Source organism: Coenobita brevimanus, chromosome 19 (genome assembly GCF_032717465.1).
Source record: "Coenobita brevimanus isolate Jiangsu-jjx chromosome 19, ASM3271746v2, whole genome shotgun sequence".
Classification (NCBI taxonomy): Eukaryota; Metazoa; Arthropoda; class Malacostraca; order Decapoda; family Coenobitidae; genus Coenobita; species Coenobita brevimanus.
In genome coordinates, this window is record NC_136972.1 from 1,012,501 (window position 1) to 1,026,137 (window position 13,637).

At 40.1% G+C, this 13,637-nt stretch overlaps 1 non-coding gene across 1 annotated transcript; it reads right to left on the reverse strand.

Annotated features, from left to right (window-relative positions):
• Positions 1-8,731: 8,731 nt before the first annotated feature.
• Positions 8,732-8,850, reverse strand: LOC145391766 (5S ribosomal RNA). Its single transcript, XR_013895896.1, has one exon. It is a non-coding gene; the product is annotated as a 5S ribosomal RNA (ribosomal RNA).
• Positions 8,851-13,637: the final 4,787 nt, after the last annotated feature.

The window sequence follows — 13,637 nt, forward strand, 5'->3', positions numbered from 1 at the left end:
TTTTTTCAAAACGATCTGAAGATAATCATAGCATTTTATCGTCAATTGCAAAAGGTAAGAAATCTTATAGGAAATATTTACACATTTTAAACATGGTTTTGGAGACTTTTAGCACATTTTATGATGATTTTGTGGAATTTTATGTATGAGTCTGGTGCTTTTGGTAGCAAGCTTAGCGGTATCTATGACCTTGGAAACTCTACTTTAAGTACGCAAGGCAGTGTTGCCACACGTACGATAATTATCGTATATGTACGATAATATTACCTCTGGTTTGATGTATGATACCACTTTTTTATTATCGTACATTTGTATGATAATTTTAGGTTGAAAGCTAGCATGGCAGTAAATTTTGTGGCATGCATAGCTAATCATGCACAGCTATTCCACAGCTTGACAGATGAGTGATCTTAAGGGTTAATGTAATAGTGATCACTGAAAATACTTCTTTTATGGTCTTGCTGAGTTATCATCTGCAAGAGGAAGTACATTTCTAAGAGTTATCTGTTAAAATTCTATGGACCGCATTCTGCTGCTAGTCAGACTGATTTTCTAGAGTGGCACAAAGGGTATTTCTTGTAACATTATTTTTGTAATGAAGGATATGATTATATTATTATAACTGATATTTTCATGGTATGACAGTGCTAATTTATAAACTAAAGTAAACATCAGCAGGGGAGGGTGGTGATAGTTCGGACTTTATTTTTTTTAATATTTATAAAAATTCAGGTTTTAGCAGGAGTGTAATCTAGTTTATGTTAAAATGTTGCCACATCATTTGGCTCTTTAGGATGATAATATGAAATTCTTAGCTCCTTTCAGCTTTAAGCTATAGTTAACGAAACACAAGTGACTAAATCGTGCGAACCATCCCTACCAGTGGTGATGGTTCGGACAGTAGGGTGGGATGGTTCGGCCATATGTATTACTCAGCATATTCTTAAAATTATGTGAGTTATATTGGATAAAAACAATCATTTATTAATTCAAAGATACTTCATTTTCCTAAAGTACAATATTAAACTTCAGAATCCAAATGAAGTGCTTGATAACTGTTAAAACGAATATATATTTTTTAACTGAAATAACCTCCACCAAATTTAATAATAAAATACAACCTCTTACTTTCTGCTACAAAATTATGCATAATTAACCTTCTCTCACTCTTTCTCTCTCTCTCTCTCTCTCTCTCTCTCTCTCTGGAATATTGACTTCACTTTTCACTTTCTAGGCCTTATTTCAGACTGACTAACTTAAGACTTTTAATGCATATTGCAGCCTGCAAAACTGAAATAGAAGTTGTAATACCCCTTCCTTCTTTTAACACTTTGAGGAATAGGTTAAACAAACAAAACTAATAATATATATTCCCTGATAACTATTAAGAATGGTGTTTCACTATGTGTTCAGATATATAACATCAATCGTAGCGTTATCATTTGATAAGGTCATGACTTGGTAGTGGTGGAGGGATAGTTGGGACTGTCTGAACCATCCCCCTCCTCAACTGTCCGAATCATCCCTAATCTATGTATGAAATTGATGGGTACCCTGAAGTTTCACCCGAGAGAGTTTAACATTCGTTTTTCATAGCAATATGTTATACATGCAACACAGATTCACCCTGACAATGCACAGTTCGATGCTTGGCATATTCATAAAGGTAGAGCTTACGATATACACTCAAATTATTACATAGGAGATGCAAAAAAACATAAAATCTGACCTGCATAAAAAAGTGAGGCATTTCTAGCTTGGAGGTTCCGTGTGGTCAAAGTAAACAAACTCTCCCACTTTCACGCAAGATCACACGGCCCTAGGTCCCATACGTTTATCAGGGAATGCACTGTCCAAACCATCCCACTGTCTGAACCATCACCGCGCTCCCCTATCTTACAGAATGACGGTAATGATGAAGATAATTGTAATGGGTAAATTTTCAGTAAATACACCAAGGTATCAGTGACAATTTTAAAATACTTCAGATTATTAAACACTATAAAAATGAATTTAATAATGTACGATAATTCCAACGAAAAAACGATAATTTTGAAGAGCCGGTACGATAATTCCCATCTACAAGTGTGGCAACACTGACGCGAGGCAATGTGGGGCAGTAGGCTACGAGTTTGAGGTGGTGAGGGTTGAGAGGATATATTTTCCATCTTCCGGCTTTATTGCGAGCTTAATTTAAGGTAAATTTGAACTGTGCATTTGTATGAATAGTTGCAACTAATTCTGAACTTGAGAAAATGTATATAAACTTTATAAATATGTATGGAGAAAGGAATATAAGTAATCGTCTCTCTCTCTCTCTCTCTCTCTCTCTCTCTCTCTCTCTAAACACGAATAAAGAGGGATACCGCATCTCAAGAGTCACACAAATGTCTAAGAGGAAACATAAACAATAACAAGGCAAACGAGAAACAATTTACATACACAATGTATCATGAATTTTAACTAATTGAAATCGAAGAGTTTTAAATCATGTAACTGTAATTGTGGCTGTAATTAAAGCTAGTTTGTATTTGTAACTGAAATTGTAATTGCCTTTAAGTAGTGTAAGTAATCCAAGCCTTGTGTAAGTAGTAGTAGTAGCAGAAGTAGTTAAGCCCTGAAGTAGTAGTAGCAGGAGTAGTAGTAGTAGTAGTGGTCAGAATGGTAGTAATAGTAGTAGTAGTGGCAGCAGTAGTAGTAGTAGTAGTAGTAGTAGTAGTAGTAGTAGTAGTAGTGGTAATAGTAGTAGTAGTAGTAGTAGTAATAGTAGTAGTAGTTGCAGCAGCAGCAGCAGTAGTAGTAGTAGTAGTAGTAGTAGTAGTAGTAGTAGTAGTAGTAGTAATAGTAGTAGTAGTAGCAGCAGCAGCAGTAGTAGTAGTAGCAGCAGTAGTAGTAGCAGCAGCAGCAGTAGTAGTAGTAGTAGTAGTAATAGTAGTAGTAATGGTCAGAATGGTAGTAGTAATAGTAATAGTAGTTGCAGCAGCAGCAGTAGTAGTAGTAGTAGTAGTAGTAGTAGTAGTAGTAGTAGTAGTAGTAGTAGCAGCAGTAGTAGTAGTAGCAGCAGCAGTAGTAGTAGTAGTAGTAGTAGTAGTAATAGTAGTAGTAGTGGTCAGAATGGTACTAGTAGTAGTAGTAGTAGTAGCAGCAGCAGTAGAAGTTACAAACCCAGGCTCATCTCAGCGTGAACCCAGCGGACTGCAGGCTGAAGTTACCCTCCTCCTGCAGTCCACCATCCTCCTTCTGGGTGATAAGGAGGGCTTTGAGGGACGTTTGTATAGGTGCCACCACGTGAAGGCGTCCCTCCGCCACCAGTCAAGAGTGTCACTTATGTAGTACCCAGAAAGCGGCATTCAAACCATTCCCCAGAACTCCACAGGCCATTTCAATGCTACTGGTTCCGAGAAATTATCCAGCTTTTAAATCACACACACACACACACACACACACACACACACACACACACACACACACACACACACACACACACACACACACGCAAGGGGGATAGGGTTCCAGTATACTCATATTTTTTAACCTGATATGAGGCCACATCACAGAGAAAGAGTCAAAGATGCAACTGAAAAATATCCTTTTTTTTTTTTTGTTGTGTTTCTTGTTTAATGATTATTTGTCCTGTGTTGTGTGTGTGTGTGTGTGTGTGTGTGTGTGTGTGTGTGTGTGTGTTTTAGCTGTCTACTAAAGAAGGTAGTCATACTCCCCTTCCTCTCTCTCTCTCTACCCACTAACTGTACCTTTCAGTCAGTCAGTCAGTTTACCTACCTACCTACTGTACCTACCTATCTAACTACCTATCTATACTTGTTTGATTCTCTCTACCTACTTACCAGTCTACCTGTCCATGTATCAATCTGTTTCTCTAGCTACATATCTCTACCGATCAGTCAAACTATCAATCTATCTATTTCTGTCCTACCTACCTATCTACCTGTCTGTCTGTCTGTCTATCTCTGTCTATCTATCTGTCTCTCTATCGGTCTATTTGTCTGTCTGTTCTCTACCTACGTACCTATCTATCTGTCTATCTAGCTATCTTCCAATCTGTCTAAAAGTGGCTGTTTTTATCTGGCAGAGATCCTTAAAGTCCCTGTCTGGTCTGTCATATTGAAGAGCTAATTTGACTAGTAACCAGGGAGACGCATTCATAACCTCCTATCGAAGGCCCATCGGAATTCACGTACCCGGACCTGGTATGCAAAACCGAGGAAGTATTTACGAGGAATTCTCAGTCGTAACTCAGACAATAATAGTATCTTTGCCTATCGTTCCTTCCGTCTCAGTCGTAACTCAGACAATAATAGTATCTTTCCCTGTCTTTCCTTCCCTCTCAGTCGTAACTCAGACAATAATAGTATCTTTCCCTGTCTTTCCTTCCGTCTCAGTCGTAACTCAGACAATAATAGTATCTTTGCCTGTCGTTCCTTCCGCCTCAGTCGTAACTCAGACAATAATAGTATCTTTGCCTGTCGTTCCTTCCGTCTCAGTCGTAACTCAGACAATAATAGTATCTTTGCCTGTCGTTCCTTCCGTCTCAGTCGCAACTCAGACAATAATAGTATCTTTCCCTGTCTTTCCTTCCGTCTCAGTCGTAACTCAGACAATAATAGTATATTTCCCTACCCTTCCTTCTGTCTTGAACAGTTCCTGGTTATGAGAGGAGGATTGTCATAGCTGTCATTTATTTATTTATTTACTGTAGAGGGACACACAAATAGTTGTCAATGTCTCCAGTTCTTATAGAAAGGAATCTAACTTACGACAAGGAACTGATCGTAAGAATTTCACTACAGCTTCTAACAGTAGCTAGTCCCTGATAGGGAAAGACAAAATCAAAAGTAAACGCAAAAGCCAAAACAAAAACAACAGCACAAACAAAAACAAAAACAAAAAATTAAGAACAAGGAAAACAAAGGCAAAAACAAAAACACTACATACTATTTGCACTCTAACTTGGCCTATAATAAGCGTGTGTCCGTCTTGAATGCTGAGCTGTAATAATATAGTAAGACTAGAATACGGTGCTAGTCACCAAGCAGTGCAATGGAAGGGATGTAGAGCTGTAATAATGTCCTCTTCCGCCACTGAGCTACTGAAATAAGCAGCAAAGAGACAAAAATCTGGGTACACTCTATTAACACTAGAACACGATACTAGCCACGAATAAGTGCTATGGAAAGGATGTGGAGCCGTAGTAACGTCCTCTTCCGCCACTGAGCTACGTGAAATAAGCAGCAAAAGGATGAAAATCTGGTTTGTAACACTAGATGAACACTAGGATATGATGCTAGTCACGAAGAACTGCTGTGAAAGGGTTGCAGGGCCGTACGTAGCATTGCCATATTCTACCATTAACCTACATGAAAAAAAACTGAAAAAGGACCGAAAAATTTGGGTTAAGGTAAATGAACTATAGTCTAATTAAATCAGGATTATCTAAAATTAATCAGAATTTAATAGATTTCACGATCATAAAAAGAAACTGATATATTTTTTTTACTGGTGACATTCCAAAATTATTTATAGCCCCCAAAGGTAAATTTATGCAGATATATTAATGATGCAGCTGAATGGGTCATTAGCGCCAAGTGATTAGCCTTACAACTCTGTGGTGGAAATTAGGTACAGCTGCGGACGTTAATAGTGATCCACCTTTGAGTCGAACCATTATCACACACTTACCTAATATTCTGGAAAGTCTGTTGGTTTCCTATTGTTGTGTCAAAAGTTATCGTTCACTGTGTCTATATTTATCGCAAAGAAGTGGCTCTATATTAGCATCCACAGTTGAACATTACATTGCATATAGACTAGGGCTCGTATTCTCTCTAGCACCTCTTCCTGAGCGATTTATTTTTGGATGCGGCTGGATAATATCATTTTGTACCTTACCTGGCGATTTTAGAATGATTTAAGTAACACTAAAGACGATAGTAGCGTAAACTAAGCAAAATAAATCGCTTGGGAAAGGTGTTAGGGAGCCTCTTTAACCGACGAGAACACGGATCCAGGATTCGCTTGCCTAATTTCGGATTTAATATCTGTCCATCTCTCTGCATATAGCTAGACGCCTTAATCCCGTAAGGGATGACCACAAACAAATCGCCTCCATATCGTCCAGTCCCCTGCAGTTTCACTGACCTGCCCCCAACTTAAACCCCCTCTCTTATATACCTCTCCTTTCCATCCCTCCATCTCGTCTTTAGTCTCCCCCTCCCTCTCCCCCCTTCCACTTCACTCACACACACTCTCCTCGTTAGTCTCTCACTCTCCATCCTCTCCACATAGCCAAACCACCTCAGTGTATTTCTGCTAACGCTTCTATCACATCCACATCGACACCACGACGCTCCTTCACAACCTCATTCGTCAGTCTGTCTGTCCATGTAACTCCACATGAAAACATATATACACATACATCACTAACACATAAATACACACACACACAAACATCCACATCCACACCACAGTGCTCCTTCACTTCCTCATTTGTGAGTCTCTCTGTTCATGTATCTCGCGATGCTCCTCTCAAATAACTCAATGAATATCTACTATCTAATATTTTATTCCTGTTACAATGATTTTCATTTGCTGTAAGTGAAAGGATTAAAAATAACTTTTATCTCTTCAGGAGAATGATGAATTTTCTCTTTTCTTACTGGCTTGAGGAAGATGGACGCGACAACCATTCACTCACTTAATGTATTTACCTACGGTGGACTCTACCGTAGTGACAAGCCAAATGACGTCATGTAACCCAGGAAATCCTTTGTTACGTTGAGTGGTAACCATATAACCAACAAACAGATGCTTAGGGTGGGATTCTCAGGCTTAAAATTCGTTCGTCGTGACTTAGATACCTTTTACAGGAAAAACTAGACAGGGGAAGATTTTTTTTTTTTTTTTTTAACAGGAAGAACTAGACAAGGGAAACTTTTTTTTATATAGGAAGAACTAGAAAGGAAAGATTTTTCATTTTGCAAGAAGAATTAGACAAGGATTTTTTTTTTTTTTTTTTACAGGAAGAACTAGAAAGGGAAGATTTTTCTTTTTGCAAGAAGAATTAGACAGGGGAGGATTTTTTTTTTTTTTTTACAAGAAGAACTAGGCTAGGGGAGATTTTTACCCTCCTTTCCCTGATCATCCTGCAGAAAAAAATTATCACCTGCAGTACTTCTCGTGTCATAACTTGAGATTTATTTAGAAAGAACAGGCTGATGTGGAAGACTCGACAGCCTCCGTGGCCCGTATTCTTGTCTGTTAAGGAAACTCCCTAACACATCTTCCTTAGCGATTAATTTCTGGATATGACTGGTTAATATCCTTTTGTGCGTTTTTTGTGCAGAGTATAGGGATATTGGATGGACCTATGTGACACACAAGAGTAGACATTGGAAGGATTTATGTGACACAGAAGAGGAGAGTAAGGTGTAATAAACAAACTAAATCGCTTAGGACACGGTATTAGGGAGTTTCCTTTACCGGCGAGAATACGGGCCTTTGTCCCTCCTGCATATAATACTTGAGTAACGACAGGAAATTGATTACAATATTGCCTTTCGGGGTTAATTCCGAAGGATAATTGGGGTGAATTAGTTTCATAATGGCACTCAGGAAAGAGCTACTGGTCACCACCTTAAATTTCTGAGCCTACAGCCTAGCCCCAGCCCTCTACGCGCCTGATGGGACAATAGATGGGATAATAGATAGTTTCTTACATTTCCAAAATTTGATCTCAGGTAGGATCCTTCATACTCGTACTGAAATGGTGAATTAAGGTATAAATGTATGCAACAGGTCAGCTTTGGAACTGTCTCCTTCTGTCTGTATTTCCCACTGCCTATGATCTCCAGTCTTTCAGATGCAGTGTGTTCAGGCATCTCGATATAAACGGATCTTGAATTTGGCTCTTTGTTATCATGTTTTTGTTTTTTCATAGAGGGAACATTTTGCGGGCTCCTGGCCTTTGGTTCCTTCTTCCTTGCATTAAAAAAAAAAGACAGTTCCTCATATCGCCAAAATCTGATCTCAGCTTGGACAGGATCCATCATACTCGTACTGAAAGGGTGAACTAAGTTATAAATGGTAAAGTTATCCACAATTTGCTAACTAATACGATGCTACATTAGTTAGCAGTGTTATATGATCATCATCACCATCCAATCCTATATTTCCCCGTGAGGAACATAGGAGCTCGGGGCTTGGGAAGTTGGTCCTGACATTTAAGATGAGAGTGACCAGCCCCACTCATCCCTGAGTGGCATTATGTGAGCAAAAAACCCCAACCAGCCCCCAGATACAAACCTTCACCGGTTCAATCCGTTTGGTGTACAGGAAACCGTTTGGCTTGTCACTCAGTGTAGAGTCACCCACAGGCAGAAGGAAGAGGAGAGAATGAAGGAAAGAAAGGCAGATGAGGGAGTGTAAACTCACCTGTAGGCAGAAGGACGAGGAAAGGATGATGGAAAGAAAGACAGAAGAGGATGGAAGGAAAGAAGGATGGAGGAGAGGAAAAGGTGGACATCCGCGAGCAGCACTACATCGAGTGAGTGGACGGTGAGCGCCCCCACCTACCATTATGCAGTGATATGTATCTAGTTATTTTTCATTCATTGCCAGACGCCATGTATCCCAACGGGGTGGCCAAGGGCTTAGAGTTAATTGTTTTACAGGGAGGGGCACTAATCCTCCACCAACCCCACTTGACACGTAGGGATGCCAACAGCATCTGGTGTTCCCAGGCGGTCACCCATCCAAGTACTAACCAGACCCAACGTTGCTTAACTTCGCTGATCGGATGGGAAGCGGTGTACTCAACGTGGTATGGCCGTTATAATGTATTATATATGGCAAGGTATGATTATTTGGCCCAGATATTCGTCTTTTTGCAACTTGTTTACATAACTTTCCATAGCAAATCTTCGTAACACTGCTTTTACTCTAACTTGGTCCAGATTTCCGTCCTTTTGCAACTGATTTACGTAACTTTTCATAGCAGATCTTCGTAACACTATGTTTCTTCTAACTTAGCCCAGATTTTTGTCCTTTTGCACCTTCTTTCATGTAGCTGTAAAACAGAAAAATGCCATGACTACATTCTTTCCATAGCAAATCTCGTAACACGCTTTTTACTCTAACTTGGCCAAAATTTTCTTCCTTTTGTACCTTCTTTCACGCAGCTATGAGACAAATAAATTTATAACTAAATAAACTTACGCCTCTCCATTCTTTCCGTAGCAGATCTTCGTAACACTCTTTTTACTCTAACCTGACCCAGATTTTCGTCTTTTTGGATCTTGTTTCGCGTAGCTCAGTGGCTGAAAAAGACATAGCACTTCTTCGTGATTAGCATCATATTCTAATGCAAATGTATTCTTACACAACATTCATGATAGAAACACATTTAGGCCAAATTAGTGTGAAAAGAGTACATACACATTTTTTATTCTAACTTGCCCTAAAATTGCCGTCTCTCCCTCTTGAATGCTGAGTTGTGACAATAGATTAACACTAGAATATGGCTCTAGTCACGAAGAAATGCTACGGAAAGGATGTACAGCTGTAGCACTGTCTTTTTCTGTCACTGAGCTACGTGAAATAAGCTGCAAAAGGACGAAAATCTGGGCCAAGGCTGAGTAAAAAGAGTATACGAGCATACTGTAGTGTTAATCCGTTGTCACTACTCAGCACTGAAGATGACAAAGATGAGGCAATTTTAGGCCAAGTTAGAATAAAAGGAGTATAGAGCCTGTCCTTTTGTTTCTCCTAGACCACTGGCTCTGTTTCTCGCAGTGTGACAGAGCAGAACGATGCAGGATCATATAATCGGATTCCCAGGCAGAGATCGCCCAAAACAGTATATGAATGCTATATTGGAATGGGATATGGACGTTGGTGGACATAGATTCTGTGTCTGTTAGTTACGTAGAGAGAGAACTGTTGACTTCAGTCTTTTCTTATCATCAGTAGTGTGTGTCTTCATGTCTTTCTGTGTGTGTGTGTGTGTGTGTGTGTGTGTGTGTGTGTGTGTACCTGTCCATCCATTTACTATATTTGTCTGTCTGTCTGTCTCTCTACCTGTTTGTGTCTGTCTGTCTTCCTGTTTGTCTGTCTACGTATTTATTTATTTTTCTCTCTGTCCCTCTGTCTCTGTCTGTCTGTCTGTTTTTCTGTCTGTCTGTCTGTCTGTCTGTCTGTCTGTCTGTCTGTCTGTCTCTGTCTGTCTGTCTGTCTGTCTGTCTGTATGTTTGTCTGTGTCTGTCTGTCTGTCTGTCTGTCTGTCTGTCTGTCTGTCTGTCTCTCTCTCTCATACCACCCACACCAACCAACCCACACTACCCCTACCCACACCCAAGCCACTCCCACACTCACCCACATGACCCCCACACCATTCACACCCACACCTATATCCACAAGACTCAGTTGCATCCACACCCTTACCCACACCACCCTAACCCACATATACACAATCCATATTACTTCCGTCTTCACACACACACACACACACACACACACACACACAACTCCCAGTCAGATGCAGAGAGAGAGAGAGAGAGAGAGAGTATAATAATTTTTATTATACATCTCGGGGTTTTGGTGTCCAGGTCAATCCAACACTCTGCAGGTGTGTGGTATGGTGTGGTGTGAAATGGTGTGGTGTACTCGTATTGTGGTATAATTTGATGTAATGTGGTGTGATAAATGATACGGTGTGGTGTGTGGTGTGGTATGTGGTGTGATGTAGTGCAGTGGAGTGTAGTGTATTGTACTGTGGTGTGGTGTGGTGTAATGGTGCTGTATAGCGCAGTGTAGTGTACTATAGTTTAGTATAGTGTGGTGTGATACAGTGTAGTGTAGTGTAGTGTGGTGTAATGGTGTAGTGTAGTGTGGTGTGGTGTGGTGTGGTATGGTGTAGTGCAGTGTACTGTGGTGTAATGGGGTAGTGTAGCGTGGTGTGGTGTGATATGGTGTAGTGAAGTGTGGTGTGGTGTGGTATGGTGTCGTGTAGTGTACTGTAGTATTGTGTAATGTAGTATGTAGTGTAGTGTACTGTAATCAGGTGTGTAATGTGTAGTGTAATGTAGTGTGTAGTGTAGTGTGTAATGTAACGCAGTGCAGTGTAGTGTAGTGTAGTGTAGTGTAATGTAGTGTAGCGTAGTGTGCAGTGTAATGTAGTGTGTAGTGTAGTGTAATGTGTAGTGTACCGTAGTGTGTAGTGTAATGTGTAGTGTAGTGTAGTGTGTAGTGTAATGTGGTGCGTAATATAGTGTGTAGTGTAGTGTAGTGTATAATGTAATGTGTTGTGTAGTGTAGTGTGTAGTGTAATATGTAGTGTAGTGTACTGTAGTGTAATGTAGTGTGTAGTGTAGTGTAGCGCATAGTGTAGTGTAGTGTAGTGTAGCGTGTAGTGTGCAGTGTAGTGTAGTGTGTAGTGTAGTGTAATGTTCTGTGTACGTAGTGTAGTGTAGTGTACTGTAGTGTAGTGTAGTGTAGTGTAGTGTGTAGTGTAGTGTAGTGTAGCGTACTATAGTGTAGTGTGTAGTATAGTGTGTAGTGTAGCGTAGTGTAGTGTTGTGTAGTGTAGTGTGTAGTGTAGTGTACTGCTGTGTAGTGAAGTGTGTAGTGTAGTGTGTAGTGTAGTGTAGCGTAGTGTATTGTTGCGTAGTGTTGAGTAGTGTATTGTGTAATGTAGTGGTGTAGTGTAGTGTAGAGTACCGTAGTGTAGTGTAGTGTAGTGTAGTGTAGTGTGTTGTGTAGTGTGTAGTGTAGTGTAGTGTAGTGTTGTGTTGTGTAATGTAGTGTAGTTTTGTGTAGTGTAATGTGTGTAGTGTCGTGTAGTGTGTAGTGTTGTGTAGTGTAGCGTAGTGTAGTGTGTAGTGTAGTGTAGTGTGTAGTGTTGTGTAGTGTAGTGTAGTGTAGTGTGTAGTGTAGTATGGTGTGTATTGTGGTGTAGTGTAGTGTAGTGTAGTGTGTAGTGTAGTGTACTGAAGTGTAGTGTAGTTTATTTCAGTGTAGTGTAGTGTAGTGTAGTGTAGTGTAGTGGAGTGGAGTGTGTGTATTGTAGTGTAGTGTAGTGTAGTGTAATATAATGTAAGGCAGTGTAGTGTAGTGTAGTGTAGTGTAGTGTAGTGTATTGTAGTGTAGTGTAGTGTAGTGTTCAATGTAATGTAATGTAAGGGAGTGTAATGTAATGTAGTGTAGTGTTCAGTGTAATATAATGTAAGGCAGTGTAATGTAGTGTAGTGTAGTGTACTGTAATATAATGTAAGGCAGTGTAGTGTAGTGTAGTGTAGTGTAATGTAGTGTAGTGTAGTGTAGTGTAATGAAGTGTAGTGTAGTGTAGTGTAGTGTAGTGTAATGTAGTGAAGTGTAGTGTAGTGTAGTGTAATGTAGTGTAGTGTAGTGTAGTGTAGTGTAATGTAGTGTAGTGTAGTGTAGTGAAGTGTAGTGTAGTGTAGTGTAGTGTAATGTAGTGTAGTGTAGCGTAGTGTAGTGTAGTGTAGTGTAATGTAATGTAGTGTAGTGTAGTGTAGTGTAATGTAGTGTAGTGTAGTGTAGTGTAGTGTTCAGTGTAATATAATGTAAGGCAGTGTAATGTAGTGTAGTGTTTAGTGCATTGTACTGTTAGGCAGTGTACTGCAGTGTAGTGTAGTGTAGTGTAGTGTAGTGTAGTGTGGTGTGGTGTGGTATGATATGGTGTAGTGCGGTGTTGAGTAGAGTAGTGTAGTGTGCTATGGTATGGTGTGGTATGATATGATATGGTGTAGTGTGGTATTATGTATTACAGTGTGGTGTGGTGTAGTGTAGTGTAGTGCAGTGTAGTGCAGTGTGATATGGTGCTGCATAGTGTAATAGGGTACTGCGTAGTGTAGTGTGCTATGGTGTGGTGTGGTGTTGCGTAGTGTAGTGTGGTGGTGCGTAACTATGTAATGTAGTGTAGTGTAATGCACTGTGATATGATGTTCCGTCGTGTAGTGTAGGTGCTGAGTAGTGTAGTGTTGCGTAGTATAGTGTAGTGGTCTACGGTGTGGTATGGTGTGGTATGGTACGATATGGTGTAGTGTGCTGTTGCATAGTGTGGTGTGGTGTGGTTTTGCGTAGTGTTGTGTAGTGTGAAGTGGTGTAATGCAGTGTAGTGTGATGTTGAGTATTGTAGTGTGGTGTGATGTAGTATAGTGTAGTTTGGTATGGTATGATATGGTGTGATGTGGTGTGGGAGCTGAACCCTTCCGTCCAATAACGTACTTTTCCTGCCACTGAACGAAACATAATGAACTGGCAGGGTTAGATACAGCCTTCCCTTACCTCTTCACTACCACACCCTTCTCTCTTAATGCTGGTTAAGAAGTCTATGAAGAAGGATGTAGAGCCGTAGTAACAACAGATTAATACTAGAATATGATGCTAGTCACCAAGAAGTGTCATGGAAAGGAAGTAAAGGAGCAGTACTGTCTCGCCCACACAGCTACCCGTACTAAACTGGTAAAGGACGAAAATCTGCGGCAAGTTAATCCATTGTTACTATCTCCCTGGTAAATTTTCACAGCACCTCTTCATGACTACCATCATATTCAAGTATAAATTTATTGTTACTATGGCTCTAAATCCTTTTCACAGCACTT